Genomic DNA, 7,651 nt, shown 5'->3' on the forward strand with positions numbered 1-7,651 from the left:
GCCAAAAGGCTCCCATGCGCCCTCCGCCCGCCGAGCCCGCAGCCTCTCGCCCCCCAGGTCCGTGGCAAGGCATGGCCACAATGAAAAAGAGCCAAGACAAGTTCAATTCCCAAAAGCAAAACAACCAAAAGGAAATTCAAGGAAAGCAAATATAAATGAGAAAAATATAATTAAGCAAAAATGAATGTTCGCAAAAGCAAGACAAAAAACTAAGTCAAGGAGTAGGTTCAAAGAAGAGATGAAACGTGAATATAATTTAGGATATTTATACTGATTCCTATTGAAATCTCTACAAGTAAAACTTTTACTATCAATGAATCAAACTTTCATTCTTCTTGCCTTTCCGATGAAAGGGCAGCAGGGGGCACTAGATGCTAGTGTTTCTTTCAGCTAGGAAAGGCGTTTTAGCACGTTATTTGCAAACACCAAATAGTGTTCTCTCAGAGTTCAGAGATAATTATAAAAGTTAACAGGAAATGGGGGAAATAGAGTGATGGTCTACAATCAGGGATGTTAAAGAGACAGAATACAGTCATGGGTTCTTAGTTTCTGTTTCTGGCTGAGCCAGTAAAGCCCTTCCTCATCCCTCTTTTCAGCTTCACTAGAGACAGAAACTAAAAACCATGGCTTCAGGCTGCTAAAAGCCTAAAACAAAACAAAACAGAACAACAACAACAAAATAAGGCGGGTTGGACAAGCTTACTACATAAAAGAATGTGCAAAAAAGGTGTATGATTTCCATACACCCTGCTGGCTAAGTAGTACAGTGTCCTGAAATATTGGGAGGGTGGCAATTACAAAACATAAGGGGCAGTTTTTCAGAGGTTGGCTCTGAAAAAGATGCAGGACAGTGGAGAGTGACCACCAGCGCACCAGGCTGACTCTCTGTCCTCAGCCTGCCATATGGACACGTTTTGAACTTTTACCAAGGACATGGGGCTTCCCATGCTAAAACAAGGAATGAGGGTTTCCCAGACAGGGGACTTTCCTCTAAGCAATAATGGTTATGATAACAACAACAGCAAACAACAAACATTTAATGATGCCTATTGTGTGCCTCGAACTATTCTAAGCATTTTACAAGTATCAATTCTCTTAATCTTCACAACAACCCTTGAGGTAGATACTCTATCCTCCCTGTCTTACAGAGGAGGAAACTGAGGCAACTCACCAAAGATCATGCAAACAGCTAAGATCCAGGCTTTTTGTTTGTTTTCTGTTTTTGTTTTTGTTTTGAGATGGAGTCTCACTTAGTCACCCAGGCTGGAGTGCAGTGGTGTGATCTCGGCTCACTGCAACCTCCGCCTCCCAGGTTCAAGCAATTCTCACGCCTCAGGCTCGCGAGTAGCTGGGATTACAGGCACCCACCACCACGCCTGGCTAATTTTTGTACTTTTAGTAGAGATAGGGTTTCACCATGTTGGCCAGGCTGGTCTTGAACTCCTGACCTCAAGTGGTCTGCCCACCTCGGCCTCCCAAAGAGCTGGGATTATAGGCCTGAGCAACCATGCTTGGCCCAGACCCAGGTTTAAGAAAAGTGTAGGTGTGCAGGCTTTGCTGTCATTCTGTCCAGGTTTAAGTCAAAGCTCCATCACATACATTATTAATACAGGAAAACACATAACATTATGACTAGCACATAGGAGATACTCAATAGTATTTGTCATTATTATTAAAAAGAGCTGTCCCTGTCTCCAGAAGCTTAGAATTTAGTGGAAGAGGTTCATAAGAGCCTTAAAGCAGTAGTAGTGCTTGTTGGATGGGTGAATGGAATAGACAAGAAATGCATATAAGCATCCAGAGGAGGAACAGTTGTGAAATAGAGTGGTCAGGTATTCAATGTGGCACCCATTTACAATGCTGCCTGAGCATACTGCGTGTCACCATTAGAAGGCAGCTTCTGTTTCTCAACGGCTTGAGCTAATCATTATAGTCTTGGTATTTGATGATCACAGGCATGTGTATGTTTAACTAAAATACACTCTTTTTGGTTATTTTTAAGAGACACAGTCTCACTCTGTTGCCCAGGCTGGAATGCAGTGGCAAGATTATAACTCACTGTGGCCTCAAATTCCTGGGCTCAAGTGATCCTCTCACCTTAGCCTCCCAAGTGGTTGTAACTGCCACACCCAGCTAAGATGATCAGTTTTTATTTGTCACTAATATTCTGTTAAGAAATGGTGTAATATCTACTTTTTTAACCGGAGGAAGCATTTATTATTATTTTTTGGAGTTAACGTTTATTAATTCAACAAATAACTATGAGATGTCAAGCCCTGGAATAGGACTCAGAAATCAACAGGGTGCCAAGTCAGAGACTAACTCTGAAGTAAGGGGAGTGGGAAGGGCTGTTATTTTAATTGAAACCTGAAGTCTGAGAGGGAACCAGCAGGCCAGGAGCCAGGGGAGCCACAATGCGGGCAGCAGGAATGGCACAAGCAAAGGCCCTAGGTGAGGAAAGGGCTCTGTGCCTCATAAGAACCAAATGAGGCTACTTAGGGTTGAAGATCTGTGAATAAGAAGCAGAGTGAATTGGTTCAGCAACAAGCTATGTTCACAAAGAATCTGGGCTGAATATGGTTTCTGCCTCTGAGTCTTCTACTTAAATCAAATGGGCTGTGCAGTCTCCAGATGTTGCTGAATGGAAACTTTGCATGATGGGGTGAGAGGTAATCTTTGTGTGTAGCTTGTTTTTCATTGGTTACCCTTAACTGAATTTAAAGCAACATGTCTCTGTGCATTGAAGACCAGAAGAGCCTCTGTCTTAGATGACTACTGACTCTTCTATTTGGCTTTAACAGTGAAAGAATTGTGGTCTTCTCTATGGTAAATGGATTTACATGCATTCACTGGCATGTAAGGACAAGACAACTTCATCTTTTGTAAAAGAGATTTTCTTGAAAATAATTAAAAAAAAACAAATATTAAAGATAACTCAATCTTTCCTATTCTGTTTGTCCCCGTGGAGATGCTACTGTACTTGTGATTCTTGGAGTATAAAAATCAAACAGAAAATTCGCTTGGTGAGAAAGAAGACTTGGTGTGCAGGGTTAATCTATGTGTCTGCAGGTCTCTATGAGCAAACAACCCTAATGCAATGAAAATGGCATCCTTCAGGAAAAACAGATTATCTTATCTGATAAGGTTGCCTCTTCTCATTACATTAATGTTACTCTGCTAACACATTTTAAACAATGTTTTTAATTTAAAAGAAAAACTTCCAAGAGAAGGCTTAGACTGAAAAATAGAGTGTGATACTACTTGAAAATAGGCAACTCAGGAACCTTCTAAAATCCTCTCAACAATGCATTAGGACGCGCTCCCTGTTAAGGTCAAATTGGGTACAAGTTTAATGAGAGAAACGATTCAGTCCCTTTCTCTCTCCTTTCTTTTTATAGTTTGTTCTAAGAGGGCTGCTTGTTATGACAAGTTTAAGCGGGATCTCTAAGAAATTTCTTAGAAAGGGCCGGGCATGATGGTTCACACCTGTAATCCCAGAGCTTTGGGAGGCTGAGCCCCGAAAGGGCAGATGGCTTGAACCCAGGAGTTTGAGACCAGCATGGGTAGCATGGTGAAACCCTGTCTCTAGAAAAAATACCAAAAACTTGCTGGGCATGCTGGCATGCGCCTGTAGTCCCAGGTTCTTGGGAGACTGAGGTGGGAGGATCACCTGAGTCCTGGAGGATGAGGCTATAGTGAGCCAAGATTGTGCCACTACACTCCATGAGAGACCCTGTGTTAAAAGAAAAGAAAAAAAAAATATCTCGGAAAGAAGGGGAGTGAATATTAAAGGGATCTGAAATGCCAGCCAGGTGTAGATGAGGTGTTACTTTTAAAACAGAACAACACACCTGTAACACCTTACACAGGCTGTGGAACACCTAGGAGCCTTTTTATAGCTCACCTCTCAGGCTACACTTCATAAAGATTACAGTAGCCCTCTCATCCTTGGAGAGTACATTCCAGGACCCCTAGTGGATGCCTGAAACTGAATAGTATTGAACTGTATTACAGTCTACTATGTTTTTTTAATCTGGTAACCAAGAGGGCTACTAAGTGACTAAACAAAGGGTAACATATACAGCATGGATATGCTGGACAAAGGGATGATTTTCATCTCAAATGGACTGGAGCAGATGGTGTGAGATTTTATCATGCTACTCAGAATGGTGCACAATTTAAAACTTATTATTTCTGGAATTTTCCCATTTAATATTTTTGGACAACCATTGGCTAAAACCCCAGAAAGAGAAACTGTAAATCTACTGTATTGGGATGAAGATGAAGGGGAAGAAATTGCATTATTCATGAAATGGCTTTTTAAGACATTTTTGGGGCCAGGCACAGTGGCTCACGCCTGTAATCCCAGCACTTTGGGAGGCCAAGGCGGGCGGATCATTTGAGGTTAGGAGATCGAGACCAGCCAGGCCAACATGGTGAAACCCCATCCCTACTAAAAATTTTAAAAAAAGAAAAAATTAGCCGGGTGTGGTGGCACGCACCTGTAATCCCAGCTACTGGGGAGGCTGAGGTAGGAGAATTGCTTGAACCTGGGAGGCAGAGGTTGCAGTGAGTGGAGATCGCGCCACTGCACTCCAGCCTGGGCACAGAGTGAGACTCCACCTCAAAAAATAAATAAGTAAATAAACAAAACATTTTTGGTAAATTATTCCAGTAGCAAACTAGTTAGTAATGTTGACTTTTAGGCTTAAGTTTTTAATTAGTGAAGTCAGATGAATAAGAAATGTCCAAGGCTTCTCCCTCATACTGACTGAGGCTATGGCCAAAATGTAATAGGATGTGTCTATGTTGTTCCTTTTTACAAAGATATCTCTATAAAGAGAACTTTAGGAAAACTTTTGTTTCTTTCTCTTCTTAAACATCTCAGAGGCTTCTGAGATGCCTAATTCAGTGGTTCCCAAATTTGCTGCCTATGGGATCACCTGGACATGTTTTTAAAATACTGATGTCTAACTTCTTCTCCCGACATTGTAATTTAATTGGTATGGGCTGCAACCTAGGTGTGAAAAGTGGGGTTTTTTTGTTTTGTTTTGTTGTTGTTGTTTTGAGACAGTTTTGCTCTTGTCGCCTAGGCTGGAATGCAATGGTGAAATCTTGGCTCGCTGCAACCTCCTTCTCCTGGGTTCAAGTGGTACTCCTGACTCAGCCTCTTGAGTAGCTGGGATTATAGGTACCTGTCACACACCCAGCTGATTTTTGTATTTTTAGTAGAAATGGGGTTTCACTATGTTGTCCAGCTGGTCTCAAACTGCTGATGTCAGATGATCCACCCTCCTCAGCCTCCCAGAGTGTTGGGATTACAGGCGTGGGCCACCGTGCCTAGCTGGGGAGTGTTTTTAAAATTAATTTTTTTATATTGAGATAGTTGCAGAATTATATGCAGTTATAAGAAATAATACAAAGAGTTTCCCTCAGTGGTGTTTCCCCCAATGTTAATATCTTCCAAAATTCTAATACAGTATCACAAACAGGACATTGACATTGATACCACCAAGATACAGAACATTTTCATCACCACAGAGATCCTTTCCTCCTATGGGTCTTTTATAACCACACCCACTTCCCCACCCACTGCAACTTTCTCTTTATCCTCTGGTAAGCACTCATTGTTCTCCATTTTTATAATTTTGTCATTTCAAGAATGTTATATAAATATAATCATACCATGAGCAACCTTTAGGGATTAGCTTTGTTCACTCAGCATAATTTTCTGGAGATTCATCCAGGTCGTTGCATGTATCAATAGTTCATTCCTTTTTAATTGCTAAGCAGTATTCCACTGTATGGATATGCCACAGTTTGTTTAACCATCTGAATTGTTTCCAGATTTGGGCTGTTAAGAATAAACCTGCTATAAACATTTGTGTACAGATAGTTTTTGTGAAGATACATTTTTATTTCCCTGAGATAAATGTCTCTGAGTGGAATTATGTAACAAGTACATGTTTAGTTTTTTTAAGACACTGCCAAACTGTTTTCCAGAGTAGCTGTACCATTTTGTATTCCTACCAGCAATGGATGAGTGATCCAGTTCCTCCACATTCTTGTCAGCATTTGGTGGTGTCACTATTTTGTACTTTAGCCCTTCTGCTAGGTGTGTAGTGATATTGCATCATGGTTTTCTCTTTTGTTTTGTGTGTGTGTTTGTGTGTGTGCGTATGTGTGTTTTCCAATGGAACAGGACATTTAATTGTCCGTAGGGTCCTCCTGGGACCTAAGCTCTCGCTGATGGAACCAACAGGGGTGCCCATCAGCCAGTGCCAGGCAGGATGGCAGCCCCGTGCTTGGCTGGGGACAGCCAGCATTTGGGGCTGTTGCTTAAGACAATTTCTGAGACTAGTGGGTAAGGAATGTTGCCTTTGAATGGAGAAGAGGAGACTACATTTAGAAGGAGGGAGGAGAAGTGGTTTGTGTTGTGGATAGGGACTCTAAGGTCAAGTTAGGAATGACAGGGAGTTGGTCACAAGGTCCTTCATGGCCAGGTGAGAGCTGTAAGTAGAGTGTAGTAATGGAGTCCAGCAGGGGAACTGTGGGCCAGCTTGACTCAGGCCAGTTTCAGGAACTCCTGCAGCATGTTTTGTTCCACAGCCTCCACGAAGAGCTCAAAGTCCCCACAGTAGTGGTCCCCATGACAATGTGGGGTGGGGCAGCCTTGGGGTTGCCCACCAAGACTTGCATCTCATCCCTCACGGCATTGTCCTGGGAGATGTCCACTAGCTGGTATTGGATGCGCTTCCTATTCAGGATTCAGGTCACCTCACTCTGCTGGGACTTGATTTTACGGGAGCCAGTGACCGATGTGCTGTAGAGGTGCAGGCTGCTCGTGCTGCAGGTAGATTGATGGGCCAGAGGGCAGAGGGCAGCGGTAATGGCAGCTGCACTATAAGAAGACTTCATCGTGGTTTTAATTTGCATTTCTCGAATGGCTAACGATGAGATTTTCGTGGGCTTATTTGCCACTATTCAGTGAAATGTCTCTTTATATCTGCATTAGGCCATTCTTGCATTGCTTTAAAGAAATACCTGAGACTGGGTAATTTATAAAGAAAAGAGGTTTAATTGGCTCACAGTTCTACAAGCTGTACAGGAAGCACAGCTCCAGCATCAGCTTCTAGGGAGGCCTCAGGAAGCTTACAATCATGGTGGAAGGCAAAGTAGGAGCAGCCGCTTCACATGGCAAAAGCAGGAGCAAGGTAGGGGAGGTGCCACACACCTTTCAAATGACCAGATCTCATGGGAACTCACTCTCATGAAGATAGCACCAAGCCATGAGGGATGTGCCCCCATGATCCATACACCTCCTACCAGACCCCACTTCCAGCATTGGGAATTACATTTCAACAGGGGATTTGTGTGGGAGAAAATATCCAAACTATATTAATGTCTTTTGCCCATTTTCTAACTGGATTTTTTTCTCTTACTGTTTAGTTTTGGGAGTTCTTTATATATTCTAAACACTAGTCCTTTGTCACATGTGGTTTGCAAATGTTTCCTTCCAGTCTGTATTTTCATGCTGTCAGCAGCCTTTTGCAAGGTATAAGTTTGAAATTTTGATGCGCCAGGTCAATTTTTCCTTTTGTACTTTTGTGTTTGATTATCCAGCATTATGAACTGAATAGCCTGTATAGCA

Source organism: Mandrillus leucophaeus, unplaced genomic scaffold, assembly GCF_000951045.1.
Source record: "Mandrillus leucophaeus isolate KB7577 unplaced genomic scaffold, Mleu.le_1.0 Scaffold223, whole genome shotgun sequence".
Lineage (NCBI taxonomy): Eukaryota > Metazoa > Chordata > Mammalia > Primates > Cercopithecidae > Mandrillus > Mandrillus leucophaeus.